Source organism: Strix aluco, chromosome 20 (genome assembly GCF_031877795.1).
Source record: "Strix aluco isolate bStrAlu1 chromosome 20, bStrAlu1.hap1, whole genome shotgun sequence".
Classification (NCBI taxonomy): Eukaryota; Metazoa; Chordata; class Aves; order Strigiformes; family Strigidae; genus Strix; species Strix aluco.
In genome coordinates this window covers 16,322,373-16,334,793 of record NC_133950.1, presented here as the reverse complement: position 1 = coordinate 16,334,793, position 12,421 = coordinate 16,322,373, and the positions used below count along the sequence as shown (strand labels likewise).

Genomic DNA, 12,421 nt, shown 5'->3' with positions numbered 1-12,421 from the left:
TTAGCTCGACTGATCTGACACTCCCACATCAGTGCTGCAGATACTCCTCCCCATGTTAGATAAAAGCTGCATTGTGGTAAGTTTTTGGCATCTGGAATGTATTTTCTGGTTCTGCAAACCCAGCTTTCCATTTTCATCATGAAACTGACAAAAATGCCTCTCAACTAAAGCAGTAATTTCTAGTCAAACAGTGTGTTGATATAAATTTCTCAGGAAAACTAGGTGAAGTTTCATATTTAGTACCAGCCTCAAGATTAGAAGACACCCTGCCTGTCACACAAAACACCATTAACATATCTTGAAATAGTATATAAACAACCTATTACAGAGAGGAACTAGTAAGTTGAACTTACTAGTAAGGAACTATTACATATTACTAGAGGAACTAGTAAGGACTAGTATTTACAATATTTGCCACAAAAGTATAACAGCCTTTGTAGTTTCCAAGTGTTTCATTAATAATAAGCTGGTTTTGTATTCAAACGTTAGAAATCAGCAGGAGTATCTCACATGTTCCACCATAAATGGGGAATAAAAAAGTTGCACTTCTTAAGTGAGGAATAACGACTATAAGCTACTCCAAAAAAGAAATCTAGTATCCTTTGCTGCCACTTGGAATCTCTGTGTCAACCATAAAAACACGTGGACTATCTTCTCCAAAGCTTATTTAATCGAGTTTTAGAACACTTTAAAATTTTCAATGTTCCACTAGGTGGCAGTGAATCTTAACTTATTACAGGCCTGTTTTCAAAATGTCTTAAATCTTTTGTTTTAATATGCAATCATAACTCAGAAAAGAATAGGTACTCATCTTTGATAGATTACAAAATGAAAATGGGAAAAAGTGCTTTCTAGGTTTTAGGGGTTTTATGCAATTACTCTGAAAACCTATTTTACAGCATCCCTTAGAAAAATAATGGAAATAAATACAGAGAAAGTGTCACAATTTGGTTGATGTGAAGTCATTTAGAAGACAAGGCTAGATTGCACCGTCCTAACTCCTGAAGAACAGAGTTTAGGACTAGACAATCATTTATCCCTCACAGTTTCCATCACTCCAAACTAGTTTCATACTTGTACTAATTTTGCCAAGTCATTTAGGCTGAAAAGGCAAATATTTTGGAAGGGATTTGCAGTGTAGGAGGCAATGATTCCCATTACTATACCTTGCCCGTGATTTAACCTATACTCCAATGGTCAGGATGTTCATGTAGGACTGTGATAAACACTCCCTCTTTAGCAGAAAGTGTTACTCACCACAACTACTGCCATATTCCTTCTGCTTCACCTGCAGAAAGTTAGTTCAGAAAGCCTGCTGTCTCTCAGGCTCTGTAATACCCACAATCTTAATAACTATCTTTTTACAGAACCGCTGAGGCTGAAGGGCCATCCTGAGGTTATATAGTCCAATGCCCCTGCTCAAGCAGGGCAGCTTGCCCAGGACCACATCCAGTTGAGTTTTGATTATCTCCATGGATGATGCACCTTCTCTGAGCAACCAGTTCCAGTGCTTGATCATTCTCACAGTAAGTAAGCGTTTTCTTGTGTTGAGGTGGAATTCCATGTGTCTTCCATGTACGTTCCATGTACTCTATCTATTCTAATTTGTGCCTATTGCCTCTTCCATTCACTGGGTACCACTGAAGATCCTGGCTCCATCCGCTCATCAGGTATTTCTATACATTGGTGACATCTTTCCCTGAGCATTCTCTTTTCCAGGCTGTGCAGCCTCAGCTCTCAGCCTCTCCTCATACGAAAGATGCTTCAGTCCCTTCATCATCTTCACAGCTCTTTGCTGGACTCACTAGAAAACTGTTGGGTGATGGACTTTTGAGCGCTTGATGAAGCTTATTCCGAGTATCCTTGACAAAGGGGACCACAGTTCAATTAGAGGAGCACTCACTCACTTTGGGGGTGGGGAAAGGCAAGAAGGAACAGAATTAGCCCTGGAAAGATTAGATGACTCAAGAGTTTAACTGTTAGAATCCCAATGTAAATCTAAACACAGATCACAAATGATGTAGAAACTGAGGTACAAAGATGTTTATTATTTTGAGAGTATTTAAGTACAATAAAGACTACACAGTGTAAATGTCTACTTATTTCAGTCAACACGTTCCAGAAGACAACCATAAATCTGAGGCTCCTGCAAACAGAGAGCTTAGGAAAAAGATAGGCATAGGAGCAGCTCGGAGATGGTTACTGGTTACAGGGCTTACAGCCACCGCAAGAGTGGGTTCTGCTTCCAATAAGGTCTAACAGTCAATACCCAAAAAAAGCTCTCAGAGACACTAAAGTCTAGCACACAAAGGATGGATGATGGTGTTCCTTGTCTGCAGATTTACAGGAATGAGTCAAACATTCCTGTATTCATCTTTAAATCCCAGGACCTAGGAAGGAACCACCTATTGAAGAGACAGATGACAGAAGGAGGAAGGAAAACCAGAACCACACAACAGAAACTGCAAAACATCTACCCAAGAAGGTATGTGACAGGAGTTATTTGTACATGTACTTTCTTATGCATGAGAGGATCTGAAGTCAGGAAAATAAGCCAAGAGTATGTACAGACAGGGACTAGGAAACACACAAGAAGGGAAAGAATTTATATAGAAAACTCAAGGTTTGTAGAAACCTGCCAAAATCAGATCCTGAAGGACAGAAAAATCAACAAGAGAATTACTTATGTGAGAATATGACCATGTAAAAAAGTTCACTGAATGCAATATGGTTGGCCATTTACAAGTCACATAGATATATACACTGTTCAGAGAACACACATCAAGTTGAGCAAAGCTCCATCCTCTTCAAACTGGCTTTCAGGTGCACTAGTAGGTGTGCAGTACTAGCAGCTTTTCTGGGCAGTAGCAGATATGGGAGAAAAAAGCCACCTCCTCAGCTGTGAAGATGTGTGTTTATAGGAGGGAGGAAGTATTGATGCAACAGAGCCACGTCTTGGACCCTGCTGAGGTTAAAAGAAAGTATCATATCTTAAGCTTTTGGATAAAGAAATCCTTTAATGCCTTCACAGTCATAATGTCAACTTTGAAAGCGAGATTAAGTCATCAGCTACCAATATGCTAAACTGAAAACTAATTCAACGCAATTGTAATACAAATGTGCATTCCGAAATTTTAAAGTGCTGGGTGCAAGAATCTGAATGCTTTATGCATACAGGTCCCAGAATGGATTATTCAGTTAGCTAAGACACTTCTCAAAAGCATCAGACTTCCAGCTTCAATCGTCTCAGGCTTCCTCTAGATTTTGATGGTAAATTTAGCACAGAGACCCGCCCCCTGCGTCTCAGAAGACTAGTTTAAAATTAATTGGTCTGGAAGCAATCCCCATTACAACAGACATCGTGTGAAGGCACCCTGACTGTAACACACACGTCCATTCAAGCAGGCTATCAGACCAGATTTTCCAATCTAGCCTCCCACTGGCACTTCTTAGAAGCAATGTCCTTGAACTGCCAGTCTTACTTTCCTGGAACAGTGAAAGAACACTGGACTGCTATTTCAGTGGCCACTGCTTCCCCATAACGCAGTTGGGGAGTTTTGCTGTGATGCATTACATTACTTTATCGTAATCCAGACTACATGCAGGTGATACTCTGCACGAGTCACCCTTACAAAAGCAGCTCATGGAGGCTGCCTGTTAGCACCTGGGGAAAAAAAAAAAAAAAATCAACCAACAACATAGTTACCCTATGTTAACGGGCAATACTTCACATAAATGAAACATGAACACAAACTCCATAGTCACATACTAGCTACTATGAAGGAAATTAACTCTATCCCAGCCAAAATCAGCTTACAGCCAAAACCATACTTACAGCGGAATAAGGTAGTTCTGCACCCACTCAACCCATTTTGCTGCACACCTTCATCAATCCATTGTTCGGTCTAGCTCTGGCTATTCAGCAGGTTTATCTCTTGTTTAAAAGCATGACATTCCTGTAAGTTAACAGGAAACAGGATTATGGTGACATTTATTATAGAACTCAGTTCTTCTCAAACCGTGTATTCCTTGCCCAAAACGTGCACTCTGGTATTTTTATTCTTAGCTCTCCCTCCCAGCTTTGATGGCTAGTTCCCCATTCTAGTTTCACTGGCATGCGACAAATTCCCAAACTCAAAAGAACTAAAGAATACATCGCAGAGGGAAGAATACTAGAAATTTCATAACTAAATATTCTCCAAAGATGTACCTGTAACTCTTCCTTACTCTGTCAATGAACACAAGGTCCAAGCTAAGATGGGTTTGCTTATTGGTTTTAATCACGTCCTTCAAGGTGCTTCAGGAATGGTAAATGATACTCATTCTCACTTTGTTTTCCTCAAGAGTTAACTAAGCAGAATGCACACAAAACCAAATACAATCATTCTTCCTTGGTATCAGCAAATTCAGCTGCAGCTCTTCCATCAAACGTGATGAGCAACAAACCTGAGAAAACAGTGTTTAGGTAACTGACTTTGGTGATATTTAGACATAGTCCTTCCCTTTCCTCCTCTTTTGCCTTGTATCAACTTTTATAACAGCTGATGTTTAAGAAAATTATACATCAAATGAGAAGAAAATCATCTCAAAAGAGAGATACTTTCATGTGGAAACTGACTGGAAAATCCCATTAAAGCCCATGTTGCTTTGATAAAGCCCAAAATCGCTGCAGATGGCATGGTGTTACTACTGTGCCTCTACTACAGCCTCTCTTCTTCTGCAGCAAGGAACCTCCACTTACAGAAACTTGTATCTTCTAGTCTTTAAATACATGCAATTCCTACTGGCATCAAAGAGAGCTATCTTTTGCTGGAATAGCAGTATTCTTCATACCCTTAAAACCCATCCAAACTCCAAGTATACATACAGCAGGCACTCCCTGCACGAGCAAACCGATCCTAGTTCATAAAAGAATCAAAATGACAAGTTACAAGCGAGTTAGCATCCATTCAAGCTTTTCAACCAAAATTACAGATGTAATGTTTGTTCAGGTCCCATCTCAGCTTTGTCAATCAGATTTGCTCCCTCGCGATTAAGCTGTTCTGTGTGTGTCTCCATGTCTGCTCTATTCTGTCTACTTCTTTCACTCTCAATAGCTTTGAAAACTAACTTTCCAAGTAAAAATTTGATACATCTGAAAAAAATCGCCTTGGCAAACTCTGTGCTGGCAGCCTCGAGCACATCTGAACTTTTCAATTCGGCAGCATTAATTCCTCCTGTTTCTCCACCTCCTGCATGCTGCTAATAGCCAAAGGTCATTTGGTGTGGAAGACAGACACCAATCGGGCAGACAGAAAAATTTCTCAAGAACAGATACACATGCCACCTGATGTCAACAAACAGAAGTCCATGAAAACATTAACAAACAGGGAAAAGAGCCTCTTGTTGGAAAAAATTCATCAATATTTGGCACCCTGAATTAAAGACGACCTCTGCACCTCAGCACAAATTAACTGAACAACTTTTAAAGAGACCAATGTTCACTCAAGCTGAAGTATGTGTTTCACACAACGAATCCAGTAAAAATAGTTTTTTACAATAATCCAGTTATCCACTATAGTTAAGGAAAAGCTTTGAGCCAAGGAAAACATTTACGAGCATGTATATGAAGGAATGACAGGAACCAGAAAGCACCTATGAAAAATAGATAATCCCAAACCACATCCTAGGTAACTGTAAAGTAGTGCTAAAACTTTACATTTCATATTACTTGCTAAAGCAACTATTAAAACTTCCATTAACCTTCCATCTTCCTCAATGTCTTTGGTGCGTCTCCCATAAGAGGGTATCTGAATGTTTATTGCAGAGAAATTTCTGCAAAATAGGAAATTGCTTTCAGATCCAAACATGAGAAAACACACCTTTTTTTTAAAAAAAAAAATACTTAAACTAGTTTACTTCCTTATTTAAAAATTCTTGTACTTAGGAGATGTGATACTTCTGAATATCTATTACTGACTGCTTAGAAAATCAACAGATGTAGTCATAAAAGGAAATCATTGAAAGCACTGTAATTTAACCGTGTTATTTAAACAGTCTTTTTTCCTTTGGTAAAGGATCAGCTATGCTTTGCTGAAACACAAAAGTGGAAGCTACATTCATATACCAGTTGCAGAATATTTTATCCAACATTTAAAATCCGAAAACACTAACTGGTATTCAAAAAAAAAATATTTAAACCTTTCTGCTGTTCATTTTCTATCATTTCAAGATGGCATTTTAGAAGATAAACCCAAAGATATTAAAGTAATATTAAACTTTTGTTTGTCTGTCCAAAATAAGAGACTCTTCCAGAAAGCCATCCTGATGTAGTTTCAGAAAACAAATCTGGATCGAAGACTGTATCTAGCATATTGGTCAGGAAACAGAATATATATGACAAAGGTGAGCTGAAAGTTAGGCTTTAATTGACAAAAAAATGAGACAGCCAGCTCAGATGCCAGAGGAGAGGCTGAGAGAACTGGGTTTGTTAATCTTAAAAGGACTATGCTAAGGACTGGTCTTGCTGCTGGCTTTAACTGCCTAATGGGAAATTACAGGTTAGACAGAACCAGACTTTCCTCCAAGGCAAAAACGTGAAGAGACAAGAGGCAACAGAGACAAGTCACAGGAAGCTGAATCCCAATCACACATCAGGAAAAAAATATTCACAATGAAAATGCTTAGGCATTGGAATAAGTTGCCCAGAGAGCTTATGGAATCTCAAAATTCGAAACACAGGGGGACACTGAACAACCTGCTCTAAACTAACCCTGCTTTGAGCAGGGATTTGGACTAGATTATCTGTGGAGATTCTTCCCAATTTACATTATTCTGTGACAAGAGAAATTCCTTATTCTAAAAGCTGCGTGTTTTCCTGACATGAATCATTTCAGTCTGAGCTACAGTCTGTGAAACATTCAACACGAAAACAAACTGGACTCTAGAAGCACCTGTTGGACATCAAAGGCACAGATCGCTACGTTCCATGAGAAGGTCTTTAAGGCAAGGAGTATCTTTCCACATGGTAAGAGGGACAACCCAGATTTAATTTTTTTTCAACGGTAAGTAAGACAAGAGACCCTGTGTGTTCCATCTTCTCGGGTTCAGAACAACAGACTCCAGACAGCAGGTGTGCTCGGTTCTGCGGCCAAGTTCAACATCAGTTCCCTCTCCACCGCACACCAACACCTCGGACGTGTTGAAGCCAGACCAGAAATTACGTGAACTGAGAACAGATCTCGGCCGCCAAAGGCCGCTGAACAGCTTCCGCGCAGCGCAACTCACGCGATGGGCAGCGCTTCCCACTGACGCCCTCAGTGCGGGGGGACGCTGCCAAGGGCAGGTGGTTCCACCTGCCCCCCCCCGGGGCCGAGTCTCCAAAGGCGCGGCGACCCCCCCCGCGCCCCCTCCGCGCCGCGCGGACCCAACCGCTCCCCGAAATCGCCGCGCGGAGGGAGCGCGGAGGCGGCGGCGCGGCCCGGCCCGGCGCGAGAACGTTACGCGGCCGCCGCGCGCCGCCGGGCCCCGGAGGCCGCGGGGAGAGGAGCGGACCCCCCACCCCTCCCACGCACCTGCCCGCGGGCTGCGCCCCGCGCTAACCCCCGGAGGGCCGGTGGGGGAATGGGGGCGAGGGGGTGGCTGCCGGCCGGGCCCGGCGCCGCAGAGCTCCGCCGGCGGCGGGCAGGGGGCTGCGCCGGGCGGGCCCAGCGGGGCGGGGCGGGACAGGGCGAGCACGGCCGCCCCGCGGACGGGAGGTGTGTGTGTGTGGGGGGCGTCGGCCCGGTCCCACCTGCCCCACCGAGCCCCTCCGCCTCTCACCTGTCCGGGGACGCGGCCGCCGCCCCTAGGCGCGGGGACCCGCCGGCTCCGGGCGGGAGGCGCCCTCCGCGCCGCACCCCTCCCCCGCCCGCTGCAGCGACGAGGCCGAGGCCGAGGCGGACCGAGGGGCGGGGCGCGCCAGACTGACGGGCCCGCCGGCCAATCGCCGCTGCGCACGAACAGCGCTGGCCAATGGACGCGGGGCGGGCGGGCGCGCGCGCGGGCACTGCGCAGGAGCCGCCGCCGCCGCCGCCCGCAGGTGCGCGCAGACGGCCCCGCCCCCCCGCCGCCCCCCTGCCCCCCCGCGGGCGCGGAGCCGCCGCCAGGCCCGGCTGGTGCTGCGGGATCGGGGGCGCCGGGGCGGCCCCTCGGCGGGACGGGCCCGGCGGGCCGCAGCCCCCCCCCCAGCGCGGCTCCCGCCGCCCTTCCGCCACGCCCCGCGGGTCCACGGGCTCCCCGGGGGGACGCGGAGGCCGAGAACGGGCTTTTACCCGCCCTGCCCTGGGGGCGGCGCGGACGCCGACTCATCTTCCCGACACGTCACGGGGCGTCGCGGCGCCCCCAGCCCCGCGGCGCGGTCACGGTCGCGCCGCGGGGCTGAGCCCCCGGCAGCGCCGCGTCCTGCGCGGGCGGTGGGACGGGGCCTCGTGGGCCTCCCTGAGCTACTCGGCAGCGAGAACCGTCCCGCCCCGCTCCGCGCGCTTGAACTTACCCCACGGTAAATGCTTTAACCCTTTGGGCGCCGTGCGGTGGGCTCCGCGCTCGCAGCCGCGGGGCCGAGGGAAGGGGCCTCTGTCTCCGTATTAAGCCACTCTAAAAGCAGCGCTCGGCGGGGGGGATCGGGGGAGGCACTTGCGGGGTGTCTGTCACCCCCCCGGACCGAGCCCGGGGCTCGTACAGGGGAGAACAGCCCGGGGAGAGGCTGCGGGATTCGGGAGAGGTGGGGGGGATCTTTCCAGTCTCCGAGTCTTCAACGACGGCCAAATCCAGAGCAGTTCAAACACCTTCAGACATCCCAGTTAAACACGCATGAGCTTTCTTTCTGAAACAGAAACACTCAAATTGAGAATAAACCGTAAAAATAACTTGAAACACAGATTTGGGATCTGCTTGTGAATACTGATGGACACAGCTCCAATATCCACAACAAAGCCAAAGCCACTATGTGGAAAGGCGTTTTCCCTACATATTCCCACCCTCCAATGGCTGAAGAATTAAAATAAATTTCATATGAATCTCCAATCATTTCACAGGCATGGACTATTTACTCCTTATTGTTTATCCTATTGGTACTGCTGAGCTACACACACTTTGTTCTAAAACTTCTACCATCATCTCCCACCGCAGCAAGAGTACAGGATTCTCTGGCAAAATGTTTGCCACTCTGTCCTGTATCACCATGCACTGGAACAGCAGTTCGTGGGCTACAGTCCTCTTTTTAGAAAGTCATATAGTTACCGGTATTTCTACAAGGATTCAGAAAAAAAATGAACACTAAGTCACTTCTTACCCTAATAATGATGAGGTTCTAAGTCAGAGTTTCCAAACTGATGCATAAAGTACTGCAAAGTGATAAAGTCCACTGCCTAAACAGGTCTTGTGCCTTACAACAGGATCTGAGACCCTGGATATAAACTCTGCCCTGCTGAGAATGGAATTACAGCTGCTCCTGTTGAGGGTATCGTAATAAATGAAGATTGGAAATGTCTTTTTTAGTTCCCGTTTCAGGTTTCTGCTATGTACAGCACCTTAAATCATCCCTACGTAACTTACATTTTAAAAAATTGGCCAGCACCCTCTGGTGGAAAAAAATGCATAGACAAGATTTAGGGCTGTACTGTACTGAGTTATTTGAAAAGATTGGCAAAATGCAAATAGCCAAATAATGTCTCTTTAGACAATGCCATTAGCCATATAATTTCCCCAAAATTTAAGGAAACGTTTCTGTCTATAGTTCAAGTGACATTTGATTGAATATTTGATTTAAATTTTCCATAAATCCATGCACAAGACAACTGTAATATGCTATTTCATATAGTTAATGAAATGTAGCGGCCATGGGATCAGGCTCCATCTTCCCTGTGCAATTATTGCTGAAAGAAAATAAATTCTCTGCTATGTCGTGCTCACTGGCTATTCTAGCTTCCCCTCAAGCTGTTTCCAATAAGTTTGCCTTATGAAAAGTTAAACAATGTGGGACGTGTCTGCATGTACACAAAGATCAGTTGAACAGAACTGGGTTTTTTTTAACCTAAATCAATTATTTTCCTTAGCCGCCTTAATCTCTTTACAAAATCTGTGTCTTCTATATCCCGCTTTGCTAACCGTGGTGTTTTATAGCATAGTATTCAGAGTCTGTTTTTCCCTTGATGCCGAATTCAGATGTGCCAGCAAAGATGAGAAAAATTGAGGTATTTCAGAGCATTCATAGAATCATCGTGGTTTGGGCTGGAAGGGACCTTAAAGCCCATCCAGTCCCATCCCCTGCCCCAGGAAGGGACACCTTCCACTAGCCCAGGTTGCCCAAAGCCTCATCCAAATTCGCCTTGAACCCTTCCAGGGAGGGGACAGCCACAGCTTCTCTGGGCAACCTGTGCCAGGGCCTCCCCACCCTCACAGGGAAGAATTTCTTCCTTAGATCCAACCTAAGTCTGCCCTCTGTCAGCTTAAACCCGTCACCCCTCATCCTTCTGCTGTTGCCCCCAGAGCTGGACCCAGCACTGCAGGGGGATCTCACGAGAGGGAGCAGAGGGGGAGAATCCCCCCCCCCCCCCCCCCCCTGCTGCCCACACTGCTCTGGGTGCAGCCCAGCACACGGGTGGCTTTCTGGCCTGCCAGCGCACGTTGCTGGCTCACAGGCAGTTTTCCACCCACCAACTCCCCCAAGTCCTTCTCCTTGGAGTTCCCCTCCTCTCCCAGCCTGGATTGATACTGGGGATTATAAATTATTATAAATAGCAAACCACCAAGATGCATCCAAGATACACTGGCACTGGGCAAATAAGTACAAACTGACACTGAAAATGTCACTAATTGAATTATGAATTAATATTCCATTCAGGGTATCAGAACTTTGCATCTCTTAAAGGGTTTTGAGAGCACCTCTGTCAGAATCTCTAGTTGCTTTTTAATTCTACTATGCTCTGCTATTTAGCCCATCCCCATGTAAGGCTTTGCACGAGAATGGCCACATCTTTCCTTCTGCTGACCCTGCTACACAAATGGTAATTTCCAGCAAAGCAGACACATAGCAGTGCCAAGCAAAATCCTGTAAATCTTCATATTACAAGAACATCTATACACAATAGCTAGAGTAGATTTAGAGTGGTGGATACCCATAAACCAAAAGATAACTCCCTGCTTATATTTATGCTACTGAAATTACAGGCACGGTTTTGGGAAGCAAGTTATACCGTGTAGAAATTAGGAAAAATGAACCAAATGAAAGTAGTTCTGATAAGCAGTTCAGGCTTAGTGTTATCTTGGATCAAGAAGTTCTGTTTGTTATTTAAAATGATGAACGATTAGTTAATCTCAACAGCCAAACTTTTTTGGGTGTGCTCTTGTCTGTCAGCATTGCTTGACACTGACTTAGAGAAAACTTTTTTCAGGCTTTGGAAATAAGTTACTTTAATTTATGCAATCCAATTCTTTTATTGGATAGCTCTGCTGAAATAGACTGAAGTATTTTCCAAGTTACTAGGGACAAACTCTAAAGAAGATAAGTTGAAGTTTAACCACACATACTGTACTGTGGCACTGTAATTATTGCCATGGATTGCAACTTTAAACAAATGTGAACTCCCCAAGGTCAATGGTGTATCCCTAGATAGAGCCAGACGAAGTCAGAATCCTATGCAGCAAAAATGCAGCGTAAGGTCAGCTAGAAAAAAAGGGAGTTAAAGAAAAACCTGAGTAATTTCTAAGTGTTAAGTGCAAACAATATCAGAATTATTCTGATAGTTGAGACATTTTTAAAATCTTAAAATAATCTGATGTTCAGCACCACAACTTCTCTTATTTCCACATCTTCATGTGGCCAAAACAGAGGAAGAAGGGGTCCTTTGAAGCTCCCAGCCAGTTTACACAGGCAACGGACCTGCATCATCTCGTATCTGAGCACCGTAGCACTCCCTGTCTTTGTATCTGAAGATTTTTCCTCTCTATAAAAGGAGAGAAACCAACCTTAAGAAAGACTATTCAGATGCTGTGAAGCCTTGAATCTGAATGGCTCTTGAACTGACAATCACAGTCTTTCACTGGTGTGAAAATTTGATTGTAACATCATCATTTCAGCTTTATTTGACTAGCTTGACAAGTTTCGACTCATTAAACCCACAGTTTTCTAATCTTGTTGCTTTCATATCCCTTCATTGTTTTCCTAAGTTTTTTCTTCCAAAAGCAATTGTGTATCTTCACTTTTAAGGAGTTTTCCATTAATCCTCCATGAATCTATTTTCTTATCATTGCATTTCACTTACATCTAGCCGGGGTCACTGTCCTTTGCCTGCTTGCTGTTTTCAAACAGGCACCTTTGTACTTTCTCTGATGCTGCCTCACACTGATGAATTCTCCACCAACCTTGCCAAATTGCCTTAAAAAATCATTCTTCAAAACCCTC

The 12,421-nt window shown here is 44.9% G+C and overlaps 1 protein-coding gene across 8 annotated transcripts in view; it reads right to left on the bottom strand.

The window, feature by feature from the left end:
* The window catches only part of RALGPS1 (Ral GEF with PH domain and SH3 binding motif 1), a 130,234-nt gene that overhangs the window by 98,981 nt on the left and 18,832 nt on the right, over positions 1-12,421 (bottom strand). For 6 of the 8 annotated variants that reach the window (XM_074846287.1, XM_074846286.1, XM_074846290.1 and 3 more), the window contains exons 1-2: positions 7,801-7,901; positions 3,836-3,956 (exon numbers count right to left, since the gene is read on the bottom strand). The exons of 1 other annotated variant lie outside the window; for it this stretch is intronic. The gene's annotated coding sequence lies outside the window, so the exon portion shown is untranslated. Of the gene's footprint in view, positions 1-3,835; positions 3,957-4,210; positions 4,662-7,800; positions 7,902-12,421 lie in introns of those variants that run through there. One more of the 8 variants, XM_074846288.1, reaches the window with a different exon arrangement.